The sequence below is a fragment of the Camelus ferus genome, chromosome 7, assembly GCF_009834535.1.
Source record: "Camelus ferus isolate YT-003-E chromosome 7, BCGSAC_Cfer_1.0, whole genome shotgun sequence".
Classification (NCBI taxonomy): domain Eukaryota; kingdom Metazoa; phylum Chordata; class Mammalia; order Artiodactyla; family Camelidae; genus Camelus; species Camelus ferus.
Genome location: NC_045702.1, coordinates 67893705 through 67920804, shown reverse-complemented (window position 1 = coordinate 67920804; position 27100 = coordinate 67893705). Strand labels below are relative to the sequence as shown.

Here is a 27100-nt window from a genome sequence, read left to right as displayed (position 1 = left end):
TTATAAATTGTTTGCAATGTTTTATTAATTGTGCCTAGGCTAACATCTCTAATAATAAGGTGTTATTTAATTTTAGTCTGGTGAGAATAAGATGATTGTTCATCTATTAAATTCTTTCCACTTAACATCTATTTTTTATAATCATGATTTAAATAGTTTTATCTGTATGTAACCCCCAGATCAAGTGTTCTAAAAACAGGTCAGACTATGCACATAAACACATTTTTCTATGATTTTTTTTGTTCATATGATAATAATTTTGTAATATTTTTTCCTATGGAAAGAAAAAGAAAAAAATCATTCTTTTCTTTGCCAAGGTTGTTAAAATCTGTATTTTTATCACTGATAATTTAGGAAAGATCCTTTCAGCTTTCTAACATGTTTTAGTCAAGATCATATAAACACTTAGGATTATAGACAAATTTGCAGGAAATGCTACTAAATTTTTTTCATATAAAAGTTGTAAGATTTTAGGACTTTTCAGAGTTTCTTTAATAGTGAATAGTAACTATTCTCAACTGTCCTACACTCATTAACTAGGGCTTGAAAGATACCTGTGCAAATCACAGGCCTTGAAGCATAAGTTTCATTAATTTCAAATTACATCTATGAAACAGATGTTATTGTTAATAGCAAACTAGAAATAAAGACACTGAGACTTAGAAGCATCAAAACATTGCCTACTAATATCACAGATTGAGTAATCTGGAATATCTTGGATTCAAGGCTAATTTGTCTAATCTGATTTGTACTGTTTTATTCTCCCCCCAGTTGTCTACACTCCTTTGGCTTGTAGTGCTGTGACTTCTATTTTACTTAGAGGCCTTCAAAACTTAGGCCAAACTAGTATTTGTATTTACTCTGTCTAGGTACCCCTAGGTGATAGTTGCATTTGTCTGTTATCAAGCCAGACTAATATCTTCATTCATTCATTCATCAAATATTTATTCAATACCTACTGTATTTTTACATACTCCTAGACTCTGGAAAGATAAAAATGAGTAATAGAGATGTGGTTCTTGTTCTTACAGATCTTACAGTCTAGTGAAAATACTGTTTGGAGATTATAGACAAATAATTAAATGAAAAATTAAGATATGTGTTCTGGGACACTGAATTCAACAGACAATTCAACAGACGAGGAAGACTGGTAAGTGGAGAAAAGTCAGTATCATAAAGAAGTGTAAGACCTAGCCAATAAAATAAAGGATGGATGAATGAGAGTTGTGTAACTTCCCGAAACTGTGAGTACCCTTTTGTTGTGGTGTTACTTTGCCCAGGAATATCCTTTGCCAACAGGTGCCTAAGCAAATACCCATTTATTTGCCAAGGACCCGTAAAAATGTTATCTTTTACAAAGTCTTTCAGGACTCTACCAAGCAGTTTGATTCCTTGATAAAGGTGTTTCTTCATTATACATGGAGAGAACAACTGCCTTTGATGCACTTTCAGCACAATGCTTGCTGTAAAGCTGTCATTAAATTATTGTTGTTATCACTTATTACTGCTACTCTATGGTCTCACTGTTTTTAGCAATCAGCTGTAGCGTTCATAGCATTGTACACTTCAGTAATAATCATTAGCTAATTATTTTGCTATTTATAAATTTGTATCCAAAACAAGATGTCATTCCTGGGCATGACTGAGTGCCCAAATTGTGCCACCCAGAGAGGAGACCCAAAGAAACACAAATTGTTCATTTGAGATAAATGGCATTCAGTGATTCTTCTTTGATTGTGTTTCCTGCATGAAAAGTGGAGACTTTGTGAAAAAAATATATATCCTTTAATTGAATAAAAGAAGAGATCTCTAGACTTGGTCTCTACACTTTTCTGATTGCACACTTCTGATTAAAAATGATCTGAACGTATCCCAACATGTATATAATTATAAATTAGGCACATTTACTACTGTACTAATACATTATGCACATTATAAAACATTCACGATATAGGAATTAGGATTAAAATAATTATTAAATAAACAATATTTTAATGTACTTTTAACTTTTTCATGGGAGGTATACCATTAACTATCTGATGTGACTCCGTATTTCACATAGTCTCGAAAATTTTGGATATTTTTATACACTTCCTTGGCGTATCTGATGAGATCATCATTGATTTTACTTCATGATGTGCAGTTCAAAGAGCTTATACTGTTGGAGATATGCTAGCTCTGCTACTTTTTTTTGTATTTTATTTGTGTTTATATTTGTAGTATAATCTTCAATCTGAGCTTTAATAGGAAATAATTTAATTGTTTTCCATTCACTTTAGATATACATAATAGTTGGAATATTGTATTCCTATCATGAGCAAGCCAAGGTTGTTTACCTAAAGACCAGTGTCCTAGAATTTTATTTACCATCTGCAGTTAGGAACTATATTGTGAGATTTTTAAAGCAGTTTTTATCCCTCAGGAGACTTCTTTAAAATATGGGAATTCCCAGGTCTCAACTACCATAGATTTGATTCAGGTCCTGGTCCATGATATGCATTTTTAAAGTACTTACAAAGTGATTCTGAAATACACGTGAAATTGAGAAGTCGAATATATGGATTCTAGAATTGTCTGCATTTATTTTGGAAAATCTCCTCTCTGCTTCTTAATCATGATTAATTGTAGAACCGTAAGTAGAATATGGCCCATGTTCACAGCTCAAGGAGTAGCAGGCAAGGCGTGACAGCTTAGAAGGTCGTATCCTCTGTAGACCCGTGCTTGTGTGACAAAGAACTCTAGAGGAAAGAGGTAGTGGCAGCTGCCAGAGAAAAAGAGGTAGCTTGTTATCTAGAGTCCACAGAGAAAAAGGAAAGGAGCCCTTTGGGGCATGAAGAGGTTTCTACTACTAAATAACAGAATGGGTTATGTTGTCTTCTTGGCCAATGCCCTCAATGAATTAGAGCTCAGAGTGGACACTGATCATATTTTATTCATGTTTGTATTTCAGATACATTATCCGTACCTGATACATTTTAGGCCATTAATACAAGATGAAGGATATTTTTATTTGCTCAGCAATACATCACCAATTCTGTAGTTATTCTCTATTATACAGTAATTATATGTAAGTTCAGTTTATTTCATAGGTCTGATATATCTAGTAAAAGTAGTTAATTAGATTAAAATATCTATTTGTCAATAGGATTCCTAGTAGAAGTATACAGTCATAATATATGCACTCACACACAGGTATATACTCACAGGAAAGCATTTACTGATTGTAGAAGTCTTTCAATGATGTAAGTATGATCAAACTATACCCTTATCATTGGAGAGATAGTAACACTAGTGGGATATTTGCATAATTCTATGATTATGCATGCAAAGTATTTCCTGTTACACCTATCAGTATGGTTTAACCACCTCAAAGGAAATTTGTGAAATAAAAATAGGTAAATAATGAATCCACAATAGTTTGAATTATAAATTATTCATACAAATGCAAAGAACACACATAAAGTCTCCCACAATTGATTCATAGGATTTTTTCATCAATATTACTCCAATTTTGTCAATAGGAAATTTAAAATCATCAAGGCTTAAATATGTTATCTGATATGTTGATTGCAAATTATCAATAATCTCCCCCTCAAATATATTTGTTTGCTTTTAACTTTAATGATAAAAAATAGTACTTTTTTTAAAAAGTTACTTTATGTCATCTTCTTTCAGGTGTTACATTCTTTATGTTAACAGCTGGTATTATATCCTAGATGTTCTGAGGCAGATCTGGACACCATGTGTTGTGGCTATGTACCTAAACAATTCACTCTCGTAGTGGCACTTCGGTTTCTTGGCTATATCAACAAGTTAGCCTAGAAACATTTCAATAAAAATTACATGTGGGTGGCAGAGTTTTGGGGTGAATTCTTTTTCTCTTCAGTCAAAGTTCTATTCATAAATTTATGTTCAACTTATCATTATGTTATTTCTGGCCACACTTCTTCCCCCAAAGAGAAACAAAAAATGTTTATTGGCACTCAGTCTTTCCTCATTTTGATTCACTGAATTATGAATGGTTCAAGTCAGTCATATGGTTATTGGAAGGAAAAAAAATTGGTTTCTGATCCAAAAAGCCTGTGATTTCATCTCAGTTCTGCACATTGGTTACTGTGTAACTTTGAGCAACTCATTTAACCTCTCTGGGTTTTAGCTTTCTTCGGTGTAAAATTAAGATAACAATAACACCTACTTTATCTGCGTTGTCTTATTCTTAGAAGGAATTTAAGAGATAACAGATATATATGGTCTTTGTAACATTTAAAGGAAACTACAAATTTAAAATTAATGTTTCACTTCTGCCTGATAAAGAGACAGCACAGTTTGAAAGACAACTATTGAGGTGCTGTTTACACAGAATGAAAAGAGCTCTCTCCTTTGATCCAACCAGAGTAATCACTTAAACTCATGGTACAATCAGTTGGCTCAGGTCAGAAGGGCCAAGACCTGATTATAGAGAATCATGTTGCACAAACTGTAGGACAAAGAATTCAACAGAAAACTGGATCAGGGCAGTGTATAAGTCAGAGCAGCAAACTATACTTCTTTTCTAAATAAGGGTCAGGGTCAGGTGGAAAAGTGATTGGAGAGTCTAGAGGGCCTTGGCCTCAGGTCTTTTCAAGCAGACCTGTGCTCCAATATCATGACCCCAGCAGAGAAATAGTCAAAACTAGCATGGATCCCATTCAACCATTAGAGGAGAAATGATGAATCCTTGTCTAAACCCTCCGTTGATTAACCAGGCAATTTCATTTTGGACAGTAGATGCCCATGTTAGAAAGAGAAGAAAATACGAGTAAAAAGCAACTCAATAAATAATATCATCAAAATGCAAAAACTAAAATGCAAAAGGAGGTAGAATAGCAATGCATATAATACTCTATTGCTTGAAGTAGAAACTTTTAAAGGTTAAGATTCCAACATAGCCTCACATTACAGCAGAGAAAAAACACACCTTGAGAGGACAGATCATATGCCAAAGTTCACAGACTGGCCAGGATGTGAATACAGTTTTGTCTGCTGTCAAGCCTGTGTTCTTGAATTCTGCATTATACCATCCAAGATGGTCATCACAATGTTCTCATTTGGTGATCACCAATGATAGTTGCTGATGTTTGGTGTTCTCAAAATATAAGTAAATATAAGACAGAGAGCTAAGTATGTAACAGCTTGATTCCTCATGTTATGCCACTCACAAGAAACATATATACAACACATATGGACAAATAAAATGTCTCATGCAAAATGTCAAATAATGTTATAGGTATCTTTAGGAGAAAGCAAGAGAGAAAATCTGTATTAAAATAAACTTAGAAATCCATGTTACGAATAACACAAAAAAGTGAGGAAATAATAGCATTGACTTAAATGTCAAATTCCCTTTTTATGAAAACCACACTCTGTAATTATAGTTTCAACTGCATTTTTTTATGCCACTCAAATTCATCACATGTAGGTTAATAGCCGTCAAGCAAGTCTTTCCTGAAGGCAAGATACAAAGGCAAACAAATATAATCATTGCAGATAATGAAACCGCTAAGGTTGCAGTGAGGTTTAGAAATCCCCAATCAAATTTAGCTGTCCATTCTTAAGATGTGTGCATTACTAGCCCAATTAATCCTAATATGTGTTCTCATTTATAGAATACACACCCTTAAAACCAAAAAAAATCTGAAAGTCTTTATCTCTCAAATTTATTTTGCTACCACTTTCACCCCCGAGAAGCTAAACATTTTCTTGTGTTTATCCTTTTGACGGTGAGTTGATATTTTATTTAAACAAAGCTCTTTCCTAAGGAGCTAGAGATAAAATTGGAATTTTGTATTTAAATTTCAAATTACTTTAATGGAAAAAAATTACCTAAGATGGATGTTTGGAGATAGGTAGAAATTAACCATTCCAATGCAATGCACAGATTAATAAAAAGTCTCTCTCTATCTCTCTCCCTCTCTTTCTTTCTTTCTCCCTCCCTATACAGACACACACAAACACACACAGACTAATAACTAACAGTTAAATTGACTTGCCATCCCCCCTACTTTTCTTTTTCTTGTCCACTGACTTTTTTTTTTTAAGATAATTTCAGTTGATTCACTTTTCTGTGTATGGAGGATCTGAGCTGTTGTAAAGACCTGGACAGAATTAATTAATGCTTTCAAAGCCTAATTTGAGAAAATGTTTACCTTCCCACCCGTAGCTAGTCATGACACAAACAGCCCTCCTCCCTGCCGCACGGAAAGGAGGGCGTGCGCTGCGCTGCTGTCTCCAGAGGAGCTCCTGCCCTGAGAGAACATCATCAGTGAGGAATGTGACCTTAGCCTAGGGGCTGGGACCTAACTATAAATTTGCACTTCTGCTGCCTCTGTTGTGCTGTTCAGGGAAAGTTTCCTAATCCTACAGTGGTAAGCGAGAAAAGATCTGGTGAAGATGGTGTGGTCTCTTAAAAATTATTTATGGATCGACAGATTTTGGCCATCTTCCTAATAATACAATAGGGAAAACTCTGTCCTTTACTTAAGAAGCACACTAATGGTTTGCTTTTCATGCCCATAAAAATCACACGAACTGGATTGTTTATACCTTGCTGAATATTAGAGCTTAAAGGAAACCTGGAGAGAATTTTACCTTTATTTTTACTTTACTGGGGGAGGAACTGAAGCCCAGAAAATGTAAATAACTTGTCTTAATAGCTGCAGCCATCTAGCATAGAGGAAACCCTGGAATCCTGGTGGGTGAGTCCCGGTGCTGTGTTCTTTATAGCACAATTCTTCTCAGATAAATGCTTGGTCTTTTTGTAACTTAGAGTACATCGCTTCCTGTGTTAGTGAAAATATGGACTGGCAATGTTATAGCTCAAAGTAATTATATAGTTTATCTAGTGGAATTTCTTCTTTTGCAGTTTAGAAAACTTGCATAAAATAGCAGGGAAGGTACCTAAAGTATGTAATGGATGAACTAGAATGTGCAGATTTTAACTAGTCCAGGATTAGCTTTATCATTGTTTATTGTGTCATTTTGTTCACACATTAACAAAAACCTGATTGGGTGGGTATAGCTCAGTGGTAGAGAGTATGCTTAGCATGCACAAGGTCTTAGGTTCAATCGCCAGGCCCTCCATTAAAAAAAAAGAAAGAAACTTTAAAACAAAAACCCAGTCGTGCCTATGCCCATCCCTCTCTTCTTTTCTCCTGTACTGTACCTTTTTTCCTACCCAAATCATTATTTGAGTAATATAGAGAATATGTTAGCAGAATGATAATTTCTTAAATAATCCACAAACTTCTGTGTCTTAACACAATTATGGCTTATGTATCAACAAGCCTCATACAGTTGCTCCTGGTCTGGGGGCAATTTTATTCTATCTGGGTATTTAGGGAATCAGGCTTCTTCCATCCCGTGGCTCCGTCATCCCCTTAAACCTGGACTTCTATGATGCTAGCTGGTAGAAAACAAAAGGAAAATGGAGATGGAAAGTGCTTTTTAAATGCTTTGGTCCATGATTAGCACATATCAATTCTTTTGTGTTATGTTAGAACAAACTATCATATATCCCTTTCTAGGTGCAAGGAGGGCTGGACTGAAATTTCAGTGATAACTGCATGGTCAATGGAAGAACACAGATTTTGCTAGCTCTCCATCACTAGTGAAAACTACATAAATAAAGAGCTTCATTAGCCTTTTTTGAGTTTTAGCTTTGCCTACTAATGAGTCATTCCAAATATCACCTCCTAATGGACACATAGCAGACTTTGGGCTCATATTTAGGCTTTGGACCTTAAAATATAAATTTTCTAAAACCATTCTGTTTGATATGGTTTTTGTTCCAGTAAAATAGGAACGTGAATATTCATTGTTTTATGTTACAAATAACTAGCAATTCACATGATGAACCTCTCAGTATATCACTGACAAGTTTGACGAGTTTTCATACAGACTTAGTCATGCCTTACTGCATACACAAACTCACCTTTTCCACTACAGCATAATGAAAGAGATCCCTCCAACTAATAAATGTAGAACATGAGTTTCTATGTTTCCCCAACCTGAAGAACAAATGACCTTTATGCAAGGCATCTCTTTTAGACGTTGTAGAAATGATGGAACTGAACTGATTTTGTTTATCGCCACTTTCATACCCAGTGCTGCACAAGGGGAAGGCTGGTCACTATCAGTAGCAGATCCAGAAATCCCTGCATTTGTATCTGAATCTGCATAAGTCAAACTGCTGTGGGTAATAGAGTAGGGAAGTTGAAAAAGGCTCTTGTATCCTCTGTGGAAGGGGGTGAGGGTGGGCTGTGAAAGCTTGCAGTGATTGAACCGGAGTAGATCACATACTGGAGCAGTCTCATCCCAACACCACGGTAGGGGTGAGGGTAACACTTCACAGATAGACTTCATGGTTCTGTGTTAGAGAGATGCATAGCGTCCTAGCAGTTTGCAAAATTGATCTTATCATAATCCGAAACTAGTAATTCAGGAGAATGTTTATTTCAGTAAAAATTCGAAGAAATACAATATACGTTAGAGAGAATAATTCTTTAAATCTAAGCTGATGTTTACTGACTGTTCTCCAAATTTAGAGCAAAAGAAGAATGTAAACAATACCGATACTGCCCTCATCTGTTTAGGCAGCTTAGTACTCAGGATCAACATAAAGAGGATATAGCTGCCTCCTGGGTTTGTGAGTTACCGTAACATCCTTAACTCCTCTTGATAACGTTTTATTGTTTATAACACAAACACCTAAACCAGTTTATAGAAATTAAATGGTACAGTAGCTGCTGGTTTTTAAAATCTCTGTGCTTACAAGGAACGTTAAAATAAAAGACTATTTTCCTGTAGTTTGTAATCACTTTCCTACTCAGTAATCATTACATTAATATATCAAATTAATCTATTTGATCACACAAAATAAATTTAGAAATAAACGTAGTTAGTCTAATTCATTGTGTTTCAAATTGAGCTAGCTAGGTAGAATAACATTTCTCCAGTAATCAGAATGTTTTGTGTTAGAAATCAGGATATAGACATTTTATTTCCTTGGTTTTAATACAATGGCTAAAGAGAGATGCTGGTTTTCTAAATCATCCACTGTGTACCTACAGTTCAAGCTAATACACTCCACGGTTTCTGGACAGAGAATTTTTATATGTGCTCAGAGATAAAATTTCTCCCTTTGTTATCTAAATTTTCTTATTTTTAAAGGTTATATTTAAAAGATTTGCTTCGTGCTAAGTTTAATTTCAATATTTTTGAAGGCTTAAATCACTTAGGGTATAACTTGAGGTGTTTCAGAATGTTTTTTCACGTGTCTTTTTGAATAATTATAAATTAGAAAAGATGGGACAGGTGTCCTCAGCTAGAAAGGAGATTAGGTATTGATATACATGAAGTTTTCTCTTTCAGCCTGGAACATGATAGAGTTAAATATTTGTTAAAGGAATGGACAAAAAATGAACCAAAGAATAATTTGAGGGAGAACAAAAAATAAAAATAAAACCAATTGTAATCCCAGTACATAATGCTATTTTAATGTATACCCAATCAAGCCTTTCTCTGCATATGCACAAATACAAATGCATATAAATTTGTTTTTTAAAATAAAATATATTCATTTATACTAGGTTTCACTCAAAACATATAAAAATATTAGTTTCTAATCAATATCTGCTTCAAATTGTTGTTAAAACTATTTGATATCCTATTTTATGGTTATAAAATAATGATTCATCCAAGCTTGTATTGCTGGATCTCAGATGGTTTTCATTTTTAAAATTTTGTATAGCATAGTTATCTTTATTACTTAAGTTAAAATTTGTATATGTTCTGATTTCCTTAGGAAATTTCCCTTAAGGTAAATTCTTAAAATTGATGATTCAAAAGGCATCTTGCAGCTCTTAAAGGCTTTTTTCAATAATTTGTTAATTGAAGCAGAACATTATGATGCAGCCTCTCTTTTACAGTTTTTTTTTTTTTTTGTATGTGGAAATAGCCATGTTCAAGTGGCCAAAAAGGAGGAATGAGGTCACCAGCAAATATGTGGTATTAACCCACCATCATGTTACTCCATCAATAATACCCACTTTAATAATGGAAGCACTATAGCCTCTCCCTCTATTCATTTCTGGTTTGTTTGAAAATTGTATATGCATTGAAAAAAATAAAGCAATAAAAGAAAATGATTTTCTAATTAGCCAATCACAGATTTTCTTGCAAGTGACTTAGTACCATCATTGTAAAGGAAGTTTTATATGAGACACTCTATATAATGATATTAACCATGATATATAAAGATATTAAACATCATATGTAATGCTATTAAGTATCATATATAATATTAAATATTATATGCATATGTATATAGTGAGTTGAATTTAAGGGAATTGAGGATTTCCTGGTGTTGAATTATTTCAGGGTCCTCTGTCTTTCACCCTGCAATGCTAATAAATATTGAGTGGAATAAAGCCAGCAAAACCAGTATTCCCTAAATGCCAAGATGCCTGTTCTATACTTTTAAACTCACGCTTTGTTTTGATAAATGCAAAATCTTACTTCCTTTCCCCCTCACCACAGGATCCTGTCCTTATCCATGAAGATTTTGTCTGGCTTCATTTTGAGTAGTTTGTATCATGGAAACAATACATTTGTTTTCTGTTCCAAATACAAAATTATATATTGGCTATGCGATTCAACCCACAGAATCTATGGTGTATCCTTTTTGTGAAATCACTGCTCCAGGTTATCCAGTAGAAAAAGAGCAAGCTGTGTTCTTAGGATTTGTGACTCTTCCTCTTCCCTTTTCTCCCCTTCCCCTGATCTTTCTGAACAATTCAGTCTTGCAGCCTTTGGGGGAGGCGAGGTTGGGGTACAGTGAGCAAGGTACGTGCTCACCTCGAGGGGCAGCCTGATGTAGGATGTTGAGAGCCAAAGCAGAATAAGGAAGTCATCCCTATGAAGGGGTTGGGTGACCTGGTGAGGGTCATCCCTGTAGAGGGATGGCTTGCTGTGGGGTTTCAGAGCCCAAGTAAGCAGAGATATTTGTATGTGGAGTGAATTAGTATAGGATATTAAAACCTGGACGGGGTGAAGATGATGTTTCTCCTAGTACAAGAGTTGATAAATAAGGTGTCCATGCAGGGGCTGGGTAGCTGACGTAATGAGAGGTTACTACAGAGGGTGAATAGAATATGTAAATAAATTAAAAATAATGGGACCTCAGTATCTCACTGTTAGGGAAGCTACAAATATTGAAAGGGAGAAAACTAGAATAATTGAAAGTGATAAGGTGTGAACTCATGAATCTCAATAATTACGGATTTAGAAATGAATTCAATGTAAATATAATATGTCTATAAATATAGTTATAGAGATGGAAATTAATATAAATACAAGTATGTCTATATCAGCATAGTTAATATGTGCACACAAGTGTTTATATACATGTATTCTCATGGAGAGGGTCTTGGAACAGTAAGCTAGCCTTCATTTTCCATATTACTAGAGATTGAAGTCTGATAAGGACTGTTTTTGACTTCTCATTTCCTTGTTTATCTGGGTAATTCTCATGGCTCCTTTAATGGCAGTCCAAGCATCACCCTCTCTGGGAGCCTTCTTTGATATTCTGCAGACTGTCAGCTGCCTATTACCACGCTCCCTGGGCCTGCTTCTACTAGAGCATTTATTACCCTGCTTACACCGTTCATTTACTTCTCTGATTCCACACCACTATGTTCCCGCCTCACTTCTTTTCTCACACAGTGCTAACATTGAAAAGACACGCACTAAAGTTTGCTCAATAGGATCTATGAAGGTGTATGAAAGAAAGAATAGAGTGCACTGCAGGTGAAGGAACACAGTGTTACTCATGAAATCTTGGTTCACATTTTTACACTAATTTCCCTGTGCCTAAGTTTCCTCAGCTGTAAAGTTTCAGTAATATCACTTCATGCATCTGACTCCCAGCACGTGATTTTTATTTTAGGGAATGTAAAAGAGTAGGAATATAATGAATAGATGCATGAAATTTACTTCTAAAATGCTAACTCTTGTATGAGTAATGATTCTATTCCATATGGATGCTAGAATTAAATAATTTGCTTATGAATAGACATTCAATGAAATAGTGATTGACGATAGACATGTATACGTTCAATGATTATTCCTTTATACTATGGCTTTATTTTCATTTATTATTTTTCATATGTTGAAAAAAAACCTCTCATTTCTTAGTTTTCATAAACACTTTTGAATGAGAATTTTTCTTAAAAGACCAATATTTTCTAAGAAAGAAAATCAAACATATGCTGTGAATTACATTTCCTGAAACATGGATTTGTTTTCTACCTTTTATGTCATCTTTATGTGCATATGTGTATATCTTACGTCTCTCTATATATATCATATATATAGTTTTTACTGAATTGGCCATTAACAAGTAATATCTAGCCAGATTGAAAGTTTAAAAGTTTTTCTGGATAGCTACCAGCAGTTGTGATTTGGGTAATTATTCAATCTAATTGACAGAAAAATTGTGACAATAACATCAGTTGTCTTTGTCTGCTTGGGTTGTCATAACAAAATACCACAGACTGGGTGGCTTAAACAACAGAAATGTATTTCCTCACAGTTCTGGATGCTAGACGTCTGAGATTAAGGTGTCAGCTGGTTGGGTTCTGGTGCAGGCACTCTTGCTGACGTGCAGACAGCCACGTTTTCACTATATCCTTATGTTCCCCTTCCTTGCTGTGTGCACGAGGAGAGGGAGCAAATGAGCTCTCTGGTGTCTCTTCTTACAAGGATGCTAGTCCTACTGGAACAGGGCTGCACCCTTATGATTTCATTTAACCTAGTTACTTCCTTAGAGTTCCCATCTCCAAACGCAGCCACCCTGTTGTTTAGATCTTCCAAATACAAATTTTGATGGAGGATGTATACGTTCGATTCATAACATCAATATTAATAGGAACTCATTTCTTCTTTAATTGTATTTATTAAAAAGATCAATTGCATAGATGTGCACACAGTGGATTGAATAAATCTGACTTGCAGACATCTTCAATGAAATTGATTTTTACAATCAACATTTGCCAACAATTTTATTTCTAAAAATTTATCTTACTAATATATTCCAGTAAGTTACAATGATATGTATGTTCAAGGCTTTTCATTTTATCATTAAAGTAGTGAGAAAACACTGGAAACAAAGGTCCATTTCGAAGTGAATAATTATATACATTTTAATGTATGAATTTAGTGGAATATTATGTAGCTCTTTAAAAGACTGTGGGTGATCTGTGTGTTCTGAGCTGGACATCTGGTTAATCTATATTTTTATTGCAACAATATGGTGGAGAAGAGTTATTTGTATAAAGCAAAGGATTTATGTATATATAATGGCAATACTAAAGCTATGCAAGGAAGTGTATGTACACATAATACATATCTTAGAATAAAACTCTAGAATAAAGGAGGAGTCCAGAGAGAGACATTTTGTACTTCAGACTGTACTCTTCTTTAATTTTTAAATTATGTCTACCATGAGTATACATTATCTCTTGAATAATTTTTCAGATGGTTTTCTCTAACTGGTTAGGATCAGTAAGTAGAAGGAGGTAGAAGCCATAGGCCCCACAAGCCTACTGGATTCAGTGGCTTATTTAGATCTAACACAGAGACCTATTATTAAACACATGTTTAACAGCTAAGGTTTTGGGGTTTTTTTTAGGATTTTGTGTTCACTTTGTCTGAAAGATAGATATAGCTGTGAAGTTATCCTAAGTGTAATGAAATGCTATTAAAGGAAAGAGAAACCTCAGAAATTAATACTTTTATGTTACATCAACATTTATTTCATAGCATAGGTTGTGTCTTGCATTTTACTAGAGCATGTTGCATCGGCATATTTTAAACTTCTGATGTTAGTATGAGTTTTTAAACAAGCAAAAATAGATTTTATGATTTCATTTTGAAACCATAATTTCTTAAGTTATTAAGTGACTTACCTGGGACACTTCACTTGCTATTCTGTATAATGCAATACCAATACAAAACGATACAAATAAGACTATAAAACTTCCACAGTGGATTAATTTTGATTTAAAAGCTGGAGCAATTTTTCTTAAATTACATTTATGGTTTCTCTTTTGCCAAGTTTATCATTAAATTTGTCAAAATCTTTATTTAGCCCCTCTTCATCAAATTCCCATATTTTTCTACAAGTGCATTATTAATACATTTCTCTACAGTATTAAGTCTGTTTAAAATTCCATGGCTTTCATGTGTTTTATTCATTCTCTCTGCTGTAAATATTCTTTACCAGTTTGGATTTATATGACAGTCTATTAAACAGAAAGTTTTTTTTCTTTTTTTTTGAGGTGGGATCAAGAGTTCAGTTTCAAAAAAATCTAAGGTATAGGCATTCCATTCTATCCCTTTTTTTTTTTTTTTAAAGTTTAACAAATTAAAATAGCAACTTCATATTGCACATGAAAATAGTAATAACTTGGAGTTTTTCAGCTTCAATCCGGAGACAATTCAGTATCCTTATTTTTATAAAACTAGTTCACATTCTTATTAAATGACACACTTATGGTATACTTGGTGACCTCTTTCTTGACTTAAATGTGGAATTAAACTATAAATGATAGCAAATATTCTTTCAACTTCTATGGTTGTGGAAGGACCCCAGATAGCATATTTGCAGGTTTTGTGGTAGTTGTGGTATCAAAAAGGATTTTGAATTCATAGTTTGCTTTGATGAAGTGGTTATATGATGGGAAAGGCAGTTTTCCAGTTCCAACGCTGAAAGCCTAAGATGCTGATTTTTTTTTTCTGTTCATATTCAAGAAAAGTCTTTGTATCATAAGCCAAAGATTTGCATCAAATTAATTGCATTGTTTAAAGTAAAGGTTAAACATGGTCTCCTTTTTGAAATAGAAATACTATAGATGGCAAGGGCAGATATTTTCAAAGTACATGCCATGCAGTCTTTTATTGAGTTCATATTGTGGAAATTTATGGTACTGTAAAGATTTATCTAGACATAAGTGGATAACTGATGGCAAATGAAAAAAACTCTGTGGTTCCTTATAAGGCATGTGCATTAAGCACAATGACCTTTGTGCTCTTTCAAATAAAAATAAAATATAATTGTAAAAACAATTAATTGAGATACTTTTCTACAGTTTATTTTTTTGAAAAATGATGCTGAGTTAATTGGCTCTTTTTATCCTTTGTATTTTATTTCTTTACTGCAAAGCATTTATCCTCTTGGAAAATATTTAGAAATTGTAAATGTTCTGTCTATAAAGTATAAGAATTAGGGCTGAAAATGTTTGAACACAATAAAAATATCCACATCACTATTCTTTGAAACAGTGTCAATTTATATGACATTTAATTTAAAACATATGTAGTATATGTAATGAATATGTAAAGTATACAGATACAAACTTTCTATTCTTTTAGTAGAAAACAAATATATGATGAATTTTGTAAATTAGAGTTCTGTTTACCACTTTGTTATGAAGACATTTTTAAAGTAAGACTTCATTATTTATAAGTGCACTAATACAAAAGTCTTTTATCTTTGTGCACTAATACAGAAGTCTTTCATTAGCTTGTGATTGACAATATATTTTTCCAAGGGAAATAGCATTAAAAACAAATATTAGCATTGGCCATAAATATGTGAATCAAATAATTTATAAATTAAGATATTGTTCTCATCTTCTTTGTTAATTTTCATACTAATCAGCTTGGCACAGAGACACAGGAAAACATTCATTTCTAATATTTATTATTATAATATATGAAATTGGTCATAGACAATATTGCACTTTTCCATTAAATTTTATGCAAGAAAACAACAAATTTATTCACTTAAAACTGTGATTTTTTTCTATGTACCTTTGAATTTCTGATATATTTCCCATACTGATAGATATTTGGGAGGTTTCTATATTTGCTTTTCTGGTCAAACATTTGTCATTAAAATCAGTATGTATCCTGCCACTACAAATTTGTGTCTAAATAATTTCAATATGTACAGACAAAAAGAGGAAAAGAAACACAATTATCCAGTTATTTTTCTATACTGTCAATTTTCTGAATGATAACTTGATTTTTTTTATTTTTTAATCACATGTTTGTCATTAACTAAGCAGTATGTTTATTCAAAAATGGAACCAGAGATGTCTATATCCATATCTATAGTTATATATACATATACATACATAGAGAGATTGAGAGAGAAGAGAGGGAGGGGGAAGAGAGGGGGAAGAGAAGGGGAAGGAGAGGGGTAGAGAGAGAGAGAGAAAGACAGACAGACAGACATGTAAGATTTAACAGAAATCTACTGGTATACCAAGGTATTTGCTTCCAGTGTCAGATCTGGAAATCTCATCAGATAACCACTGTTGATGCCTTCCAGGCTGCAGAGTTGAAATTCTGTTCTTTCATGCAATCTTTTGATTCTGTTCTTTGTTTGACCACCCACATGTTCTGGGAAATTGTTTTTCAAAAGAGACTGCAGATCCTTTATTCTTCTGATCTTGCATTTTACTTCCTCTCTTCTTCTTCTTGTTTTTTGCCATCTTAAAAACTGCCATTTTTGTGATTCTGTTCTTTATGAAAGTGGAGACAGGATAATTATGCAAAGGGTGAAGAGAGAGGAAGTCATATACCTACTTAGCAACTCATTGCTCCAGGTTAAGAGGCAAACAACAACAAACTAAACCTAGTAATTGCTTTGCGACCTATTTGTTTACAACGTTGTTAATCAGGACAACTGAGTTGTCCATTTCCTACAGAGTCTTACCTGACACAGAATATTTGCCCCAGTGTACTCTGTAACTCTGATTCCATAAAGTGAAAAAAAAACAAAAACAAAAACAAAAAAACCTGGGATTCCCTGGACGATTTTAATGTTTCTTCATTCAGTTTACTTCCTAAATAAAACCTCAATTTATCAACTTTTCTCTGAAAATAGCATTTCCTATTTCCATTGTATTTATTTATTTCTGAATCCAAGCGTTATTCACTATAAGAGATTTTAAGTTATAAAATAGAGTCTGTCCATGTTTAATAAAAGAAAACATGTTACCATAGTTTAGAAATCTTGAAGTCCCATGTAATCGTAAGCCTTAAGAAGATAAACATCTTTAAAAATATTAATTTATGAGATAATCTTTTTGTCCTAGAAAGGGTTTGCCAGCTATCATTTCACTGTCAGAGTACTAGAAATACTTAAAATATATATACTTAAGATGCTGCATTATTAAATATGTCTTGATTCATTGCTGATTTTTTTTTTAATGTAGAGGCTTTGGCGTTGTTATAGTTTTAAAACTGTAAGGATACTTTTTTTCCCCCCAGAGAAAACCAAGTTAAGCCATATTACATACAAGACAATATCTTTTTGAAATCATTTCACTGTTTTTTGATTCCAGGAAAATGGTAGAGGGAATTGGGTGGCGGGGAAAAGGTAAGAAAGATTTTGGCCAGTTTTTCTAGATGGGGATGAAGGAAGTGACAGAAGGTTGGCAGCCCTTCTCCCACCTCCCCTAAACATGGCCAGCCCTTGAGGAGGGCGCTAGGGTGGGACTCAAGTGCATGGGGTGGGCGGGGCCTGGGAAAGGGGCGGGAGAGGGATGGTCCTCTGGGTCTACATTACAAACTTGGGCCGCGAGGGCTTCTGGGTGGGTGGGTGGGGTCGTCTTGCACGGCTAGTGCGCTTGCGCGGGAGTGCGACGGACTGCGCCTTGGCGTTTAGGAGACAGCCGGCACTAGCGTGTAAGGGCCGAGTGTGGCCCAGCTTTTCAGTCTTGGCGTGATTACCATCGCAAGCTCCCTTTCTCTGCCGGATAGCAACTTACGCAGCAACTCAGAACTGGCTTCTGGGTGTGACTAAACCGACCTCTGGCTGGGAGCTGTGCTTGGAGATATGGAGCCGGCCGAGGGCGGTGAGGAGCAGGTACGTGGAGTTGGGAATCCGACTTGCGGACGTCCACACAAAACACGCAGTTCACCTCCATTCCAGTTCCCTGAGTTCCAGCTCCGTGCTCTGCAGTCTCTGCGGGAGAAGCTGGAGGAGACCGCGAGCGACTAGCTGATGGAGGGGTGGAGGCCTGGGCTGTGGGAGGAAGTGAGTATGTGAGAGAGGAGAGAGAAAAGAGGGTTAGGTGTGGGAAGTTGGATGGCTGGGTTCTAGATCCAGTTCTGCCCTCCCCTCATCCGTTCGGTAATGGGGCAGTCTCTAGGTGTTTAAGCTGGGAAGTGTATCTTATTCAGGTGGTTTCGGAATGACTAGTATGGATTCCACACCAAGTGTGACGGGATCAATCAACTAGAGGAGTTCCGTTAACATTTGTCATAAAGCTGGTTTGATGGTGCTGAATTCTTTTAGCTTTTGTTTATCTGTGAAGATTTTGATTTCTCCATCAAATCTGAATGGGAGCCTTGCTGGATAGAGTATTCTTGGTTGTAATCTCTTCTCTTTTATCAGTGTAAATATATCGTGCCACTCCCTTCTGGTCTGTGGGATTTCTGCTGAAAAATCAGCTGATAACCTTATGGAGTTCCCTTGTATGTTATTTGTTGTTTTTCTCTTGCTGATTTTAATATTTTCTCCTTATCTTTAATTTTTGTCAGTTTGTTTACTATGTGCCTTGGTGTGTTCCTCTGGGTTAATCCTGTGTGGAACTACTCTGTACTTTCTGGACTTGGATGACTGATTCCTTTCCCAAGTTAGGGAAGTTTTCAGTTACTACCTCTTCAAAAATTTTCTCAGGTCCTTTCTATCTCTCTTCTCTCTTTAGGACTCCTATAATGTGTATATTAGTGCACTTAATATTGTCCCAGAGTTCTCTTAAACTATCCTCATTTCTTTTCATTCTTTTTTCTTTTTTCTGTTCTGCTGTAGTGATTTCCACTAAACTGTGTTCTAGCTCACTGACCATTCTTCTGCCTCGTTTAGTCTATTCTCAGTTCCTTCTAGTGTGTTATTCAGTTCAGTAATGGTATTCAACTCTATTTGAGCATTATTTATATTTTCTAATTCTTTGCTAAAAACCTCCCTCTGTGTATCTATACTCCTCCTAAGTTCTCTGAACACCTTTGCCACCATTACTCTAATAAACTCTTTCTCAGATAGATTACTTGTCTCCTCATCACTTATTTCTTCTTCTGGGATTTTATCTTGTGCCTTGCCCTGGGAGATATTTCTCTGCTGCCTCATATTGTCTTATCTTTCTATTTGTATTTTTAGGTAGATTAGTTACATTTCTCGACCTTGGAGAGGTGGCCCTTTGTGGTAGATGACCTATGTGTCCCAGCAGTACACTTTTCTCATGTCACCCAAGAGCCAGGATCCAGCCAGTCCTGGGGTAGGGTCTGGCCTATGTTTGCGATTTCCTTTCACAAGATTTGGGATTGTTGTTTTCTTACTTCTGGTATGTGTCTCTTGATGGGTGAGGCTGGACTAGAGGCTTGTGTAGGTTCCAAGCAAGAAGGATTGGTGCCTGCTCACTGTTGGGTGGAGCCTGGTCCTGGTCCTCTGGTGGGCAAGGCAGTGTCCAGGGATGTGTTTAGAGGCAGCTGTGCTGTCAGGAAGTCGGCTGGTGGGTAGGGCTGTGTTTCTACCCGATATGTTGTTTGGCCTGAGGCTTCCCGGCACTTAAGCTTACAGGCTGTTGGGTGGGGCTGTGTAGGTGCTAATGACCCAAATAAGATGTCAGCCTCCAGGAAAGCTCATGTAGATGAATACTCTCAGAATGTCCACCACCAGCTTTTATGTCCCCTGGGTGAGCCACAGCCATCTCCTACTTCCCCAGGAGACCTTCCAAAACCAGCAAGCAGGTCTGGCCCAGGTTCCTATGAAGTCACTGCCTCTGCCCTTGGACCCGGTGCACACGAGATTCTGTGTGTGCTTCCCAAGAGGGTAAAGTCTGTTTCCCGCAGTCCCATGGGCTCCTGGAGTTAAGCCCTGTTGGTCTTCAAAACCAGATGTCCTGGGGCCTCCTTCTCCCAATACCAGAACCCTGGGCTGGGAAGCTTGACTTGTGGCTCAGAATTCTCACTGCTGTGGGAGGGCCTCTGCAAATTTATTTTTCAGCTGTGGGTCACCCACCGTGGTGGGTAAAGGGCCTGATTGTATCTTGAGCATTCCCCACCTACCATCCTGATGTGGTTTCTTCTTTATGTTTCCAGTTGAAGAAGATCTTTTTTGCTAGGGTTCCAAGCTTTTTTTTTTTTAAATGGTTGTTTAGTACTCAGTTGTTCACTGCTAATTTCTAAAATGTCCTCCAGTAACTGAATATTTGTTTCAATAAGACATATAAAATATTTTCCATATTCAAAAACATTCAATGGAAGTAGGATTTCTACCTCCATTGGATCTTATCCCAAAATAGTTATTTTGGATAAGTTATTTTTAATAAAATAGTTATTTTTAATAAAAGAATTATTGCTAAACTCCAAATAGCATATATACTGCTTGGTAACACATGTCTATCTTTAATATGAGTATATCTTTAATGGACCTGGATTCATTTAGTGTCTTTAATGAAAAATCAAAATAAAGTAAGTAAAATTTTATAGTTCTATTTTAGCAGGCTAGCATTCCAAAAGGAACACTGGAAATGATTAAATATAAAAACTCTTCCAATAACAAAATTTTACATATCTATCATATTTAGAATTTCCCCCTCTCCTTAACCAGCATTCTGATCTAACCTAATTCTGTATTCTTGCTTCCCTTATTCCCACTGATCATTCTTTCCCAACTACCCACTTGCCAGCCTCCTTCTTACTTTCTACCCAATCCTTTGGAACCTGGTTTTAAATGTAAACAAGCTCCAGTGTACATCTGCTTTTCAAAAAAATCTCATCTTAACTGCTTTAAATAAAACCTACTTATCTGGAATGGCAAAACTCAGATACCTCCTGTTTCTGTAGTTAATTTATTGACATGCAGTCAGTATACTTTGCTCTTCCCACTGCGACTTCCAGATCACTGCACAACAAAGCTTTGACTATCCATCTGTATCTCTGCCTCTTAATCTATGGCCTCCTTTTCACACTGCTCACTTCCTCCATTTTTTGGATCTGATTTTTACCACATGAGGTTCCTCTGTGTTTCATTCTACCTTTCTTCATTAAACTTTTTAGAGCCTTTCCAGAATCACATGCCTCTATGGTGATCAGCCATTTCAGTGGTATTCCTTGAAAGCTAAGAATCTCTTATTTCCTTCACTTACTTCACTGAAATCAGAACCTTGGGCATGTCTGCTATATTTTCTGTGTTGTTAATTTTGGGCTGTCTTTGGGTTCAGTGCATATGCATGGAGTCAGTCCTCCATGGGTCCTCATTGTTGACAACCTATTGAATTACCAACAGTGCTTCAGATCAGTTTTATCTTCCATTATTATGCCCTTGCTAAAGCAGTCAACATTTCTCATTTCTTACATTGTAGAAACTGAGGTCATCTAATGGGAGATATTTTAATCTCTCTCTTCTTAGTATCTATCTACTAGTTTTTTTTTATAAAGACTAATTATATTAATGTGCTGATTCCCTCTGCTCATTTAATGTGAATGTGAATTTGGCTGATCTCCTCTCTTCCTTGGCTCTTTGCTGCCTGCTTTCCATGCATGCATAATTTACCCCTCCATCAAAATGTCTTCCTTCAAACCTTCTACTTTCTCATGGAGTCATTAAACCACTCTCCTTCCTCTCTATGTCAAAGGGCATGAAGGAGTAATCTCCTCTTGCGTCTTGAATTTTCTTATCCCCACTCAGCTTTCCTTTCATCTCCTGTTGCCCATTGCAACAAACTCATCAAGAACACCAGCTTCTTCCTAATAGTCTGCTTTGGTTCCAGCGCTCAAACACATGGAGCTCAGTTCCTGTGATATTTTACACCTTTTCCTCTTTGAGGAGTGCTACTCCCTTGATATATTGGTGGTGGTTCTTATAAATCTTTCCTAGTTCTCTCACTGTGCCATTTCTTCATTTGTGTCTTCTAAGGTTTATTTTTCCCCCTTTCTTTGCCCTAAATGTAGACACTCCCAGAATTCTACCATTGGCTTTTTTTTTTCTTTTTCTCCAACTCCTTTCTTACGTTACAATATTTATGTCATTGCCTATATCCATCACTTTTGTGTAGATTTGCTCCAAGTACATTTTGAGGCCAGCAACTCTCCCAGACTCCAGAAACATATTTCAAGTGGCTGTTAAAATTATCCATCTTGGTGTGTTGTGAGCACTCAGAACTCAACTCTGGCAATTCTAAATTAATTATTAATTTCACTGAAGTGAATACTGCATTTTTGTTTTTAAAAAATACTCTAAGCTTCTTAAATTTCTGAGTTGAAATCTCAAAATTATTCTTGTATTCTTTCACCCCTCACATTAAAACCAGCAGTGAAGTCCTCTGGCATGAATCTTCCCTGAGTTTCTTACATAGCAAGATAACATGTTGAGATTTTATTCTTTGCATTTTTCCTTGTCTTAGTTTATTACATCTGATCTTTCTTGAAGGCATTCAGGGTCTTCACATTAGCTGAGGGAAAAGTGGCACTGTTATAGGCAGTTAAAAAGAAGAAAGAGAGAAAAACAAAATTCAAAAAATAAGGTCTCTGTGAAAAGGAAGAGTAGAAGAAAGCAGGAAATAGAGTTTATAAAAATAGTCAAATTAGAAAGAAAATGGAGATTTACCCACTCCTGGTGGACTAGGAGATAATTGGAGGATTACTTGGGCTGCACAGCAAAGAAAAGGAGAGATGGGAACATGACCTGGAGGGAGGATATAAAAGAGGGGTTCTGTGGGCATTGGGAAGAGGAGTAGGTTATCATCAGACTGTCCCTCAGACTCTCGTGACTGGGAACTCATGTGGCTGCTAACCTGCTGACCAAATGTCATTGCTCATAACATAATCAAGATTAATTGTTGCTGGGTGTGAGCTCATGACTTCAAACCACCGTTACATCATCCAGCAGAAAAACCACCTATGTCCAAACACTTGGCAAACACTCATCTGAATGTCTTGTCTTTCTAATGACTCAGGACATTTGTAAGAACCCCTGACAGAAAATGGATGAACTTTACCCCCAGAGAAGTGGTGGCAATGTGTGAAGGAAAAGCCTGGCATCTATGCTTGGTTGTTAACTTGTGAATCTTGTGCCACTTATGTTGCCTCACTTGTACACTCTAACCAAGAGACAAAGAGAAAATTTGTATATATATGATTAGGATGGATAATCTGGTGAGAATGCACAGTCCAGATGATTATATTTACCTAGACAGAGTATCTCTTTGTGCAACCTTCACCCTCACCACCTTTGTTCAGTTATTGATGCAGAAGGGGAAGAAGGGAAAGGTATCTGGAATCTTCTTGGATGGGGAATGGGGGTGAGGAGGCTAGTTTTACCAGTGCTGATGGCTGATGTAGAGGAAGAGATGCAACAACAACAAGAAAGATAACAATAAAAGCTTCTACTTCTACAGAACAGCAGGCCTGTACTTCAAAAATATCATGGCTGTGAAAGACAAAGAGTTTGTACAATTCTTCCGGATAAAGGAGACTGATAAGACACAGCAGCTGAAGGCAATGCAAGGCTCTAAACTGAATCCAGATCAGGGGAAAACGCCATAAATTATAATATGGAGGCATCTGCTAAAAAGCTGAATGAAGAAAGCATATTAGATAATATTTCCTCAACGTTCAATTTCCTTAATGTGATAACTGCACATGGGTAAATGTTATCGAATGTTGTTCTTAGCCATAACAAGCTGAAGTTTTTCAAGGCAAAAAGGAATCCCATCTATAGGTTTTCTCTTAAATGTTTCAGGAAGCGCTTCCTCTGCAGCTTTTTAGGCTTCTGGAAGTAGAGATGTGATTGCGCAGAGAGCCCTGAAGGGCCATCTGCCAAGATGAAGGACTTAGTATCTAACACTTATCTGTTGTCTTTGTAATGGCCCTGGACATACCCTGAATATTGTGATAAGGAAGAGAAGGCTGGAAGCTTTGGTAAAGTGTTGGAAAAGGGCAAAGAGTTAGAAGCCCAAACTTTCCCTGGGAGGAATCATTTTATCACCAGAACATTCTCCTTCAGTGCTGCTGGGGCCTAGAAGGAGGCAACTGTGAAGCAGAAACCTGGAAGATAACTTAAAACTTGTGCAGAGATGAGCAGCCCTGTTGCAATCAACCACAGCCCTGGAGTTGCTCACGAGCAAACATTTGCGCTATCTTGAGTGACAGTTGCTTGAAGGCTGCATGGATGTGGTTTAAGCGTAGAAAAGCTGAAGAAAAACCCAGAAAAGCTCTTGAAAGGCTTATAAAGTTAAAAACTTTTTCCTCTTGATCATGGGAAGAGAGAAATAGATATCCAGCATAAAATTTTCTTTTCAGAGAAATCGTGTTCAAAGATCATAAAGAGTTGTTTTTAAAGAACTAAAATGATTTTGACTGTTCTAGGAAATAATGAAATAAGCAGCATTTTTATTTTAATTTTTCCTTTAGAATTTAGGGCTCAACAAAAAGGTCTGGAAAATAAGAGGAGGGTCCCTTAGCACCACTGTCCGATTCTCTATCAGATCTGCTTGAGCAGAGAAGCCCTCTATTCCAGCAGCCCTCAGGGGCTCCGATAAACACTGGTGCCTCAGGAATTTCTCAGCTGTTAGGGAGTGAGCTGAGCATGATAGGAACTGGCACAGGTGTGTATGTCATTAACCTCAGCAAGGTCTTTAGACAGACAGGTGGTAACTGCCCCAGGGGTGCCTAGCAGCACCTTTGGACATAGTAAGCAAGAGGAAAATAATAGTGGTGGTTGATGGTGTTATTTTCCCGTCTCTAGAAAAATTCCCTGTCTGGGATCTTCACAATTCTGTTACTATTAAAGGGGGAAAAATTCTATATAATACATATTTTTAACATACATAGATATGTTATTTCTCTTCCAAATTTGCTTATTGTTGTGAGTTCTTTGGAATATATGAAAATCAGTCTTGTCTAGTAGAATTTGTGTGCCCTTCTAAATGTGTTGGAATTAGGGTATTTTATAAACCAAAGACTGAGAGTTCCTGTCTTACTCACTTAAAGTTCATTTTTCCCTGAAAACAAATCTAAGTAACTAATGAGTGAACATTATTTTAAAAGGATAATTAAGTCTGCTTATTTTACTGTATACCTGTGGCACCTCAGTTTTATGGCTGTTTCTCAGGGAGCAGAGGAGGGTCATGTTTGCAAGAGGAGATGTTTTCAAGGGAAGAAGTTTTGTGTTCTTCGTAGAAGTCATCTGAGCAGGTATCAGCTGAGGAGTCAATTGAGAGGATTACCTACATGCTATGGACAAAAGACAAAGTAAGTAAGTTGGATAGAAAATTTTTTCAGAAGAAATAGCATTCATGATTTTGAAGCACAAATGGAGGAAGTAGCCCAGAATAATGAGACACTTAATAGTGTTCTGGAAGGTGGAATTGGTGACTGTGTAGGCATAGTTCTACATGACACATCTGTTTTCTCTGTGAGTAGCAGGGAGTGCTGTCACAGTGAAGTCACTGTGCAGAGAGTGGCAGGTAGCAGGTGAGGAAAATGGGAGAGGTGTCAGGTCAAAGTTCAATGCTCACATTTTGCTTTAGGGACATTATAATTTCTTCAGTCTAAACTTTAAAACAATTTTTCCTTATTAAAAACATCTTAGATTATGAGGGTTTTTTTTGTACAACTAAGATGTTGTAAGGTTCCCTCACCCCTTTAGACTTCATGCCATTCCTCAGTATTTCCCCCTGACTTTCATCCATGGCTTCAGACACTCCACTGTTTTTTTGCAGTTGCACATCAATACCTCTAATTGGCTTTTATATACCAAATTCAAACTACTGTGACCAGATTCATAACACATTTCAAGCTTCCTGGTGACTATTGCAATCCAAGAACTCCTTTTTACAGTGTCATCAACTCTGTTAGAACACTTTGCATTTGCTGGTTTAAAGATTTAAATATTTTAATTTTGTAATGCTTTTTGAGTTTTTGTAAAATAAATGTGATGTCACTAGTGATAAAAACAGTAACTCTCATTTAATGATTAAAATGAGATTTAGTGGAAATAATTAGGTATTTTAAAAAAAAGCTTTTGACCATCAATTGCATTTGAATTTGATGTCAGCTTGTCAACTTACCAGTTTTGAATAAAGTACCCAAGATAATGAACAGGCACAAAATACTAGAGGTATATAATTTAAAATTGTGTCTGAAGAAGGAGGTAGTGCTAATGGACTTTTATTTTTGAGATAATTTTATATTAACATGCAGTTGCAAAAAACAGTACAGAGAAATCCAGTGCATTCTTCACCCAGTTTCCCACAGTGGTAACGCTACATTTTGCAATACTCCAAAATTAAACCAAGAAGTGGACATTAGTTTATTCCACTGGCATTTTTCAAATTTCACCAATTTTACCTGCACTTATAGTTAGATTTTATAATCCTTTTTTCTAACTAAAAATGGACTCTTCCAAATGAAACATAAGTCTATAGAAACTTTTAAATATTTAACTCATAGCTCTTTTCAGGAATGCATTATATATGAAAGATTATGAAATGGCTTTATCTTGAATTTATTCTTAACAGCCTCCCACTAAAGACTTTGCCATTTCAGAAGTTCTTATTTTGTAAGTCACATCTAGCAATCTCCTACTTGTCAATAATAGTCATCAACATTCATGTTCTGTGAGGTATTACTTTCAAGAAAATAATGTATTAATAGATATGATATGGGGATATGATAAGCTTAGAGTATCTATCTTGTTTAATTATATAATGTAATATTTAATGCATGCTTTGTCCATTCTTTATGATAATTTTACACTTACTTATTTATATTTGTAAAATGTTCTTTATTTTGATGTAAGCCATGTGTAAGTAATAAAATAAACTGCAAAACTCCAGGTTGGAATAGTCCAGGGAGCTATTTGACATTCTGAAATAATGCTAGGGGGTGAAGGGGTACATTTCAGGTAACATTCAAACTTAAAATTATAATTTTTCGAGGAGAAACTCTAGGTGATCTACACTGTTATATTGCAGAAGTAAAGCCCTGA

The 27100-nt window shown here is 35.8% G+C and overlaps 1 long non-coding RNA gene across 1 annotated transcript; it reads left to right on the top strand.

The window, feature by feature from the left end:
• Positions 1 to 509: 509 nt before the first annotated feature.
• On the top strand, positions 510 to 19117 carry LOC116665111. Its single transcript, XR_004321683.1, has 3 exons — positions 510 to 520; positions 4562 to 4568; positions 19039 to 19117. It is a non-coding gene; the product is annotated as an uncharacterized LOC116665111 (long non-coding RNA).
• Positions 19118 to 27100: the final 7983 nt, after the last annotated feature.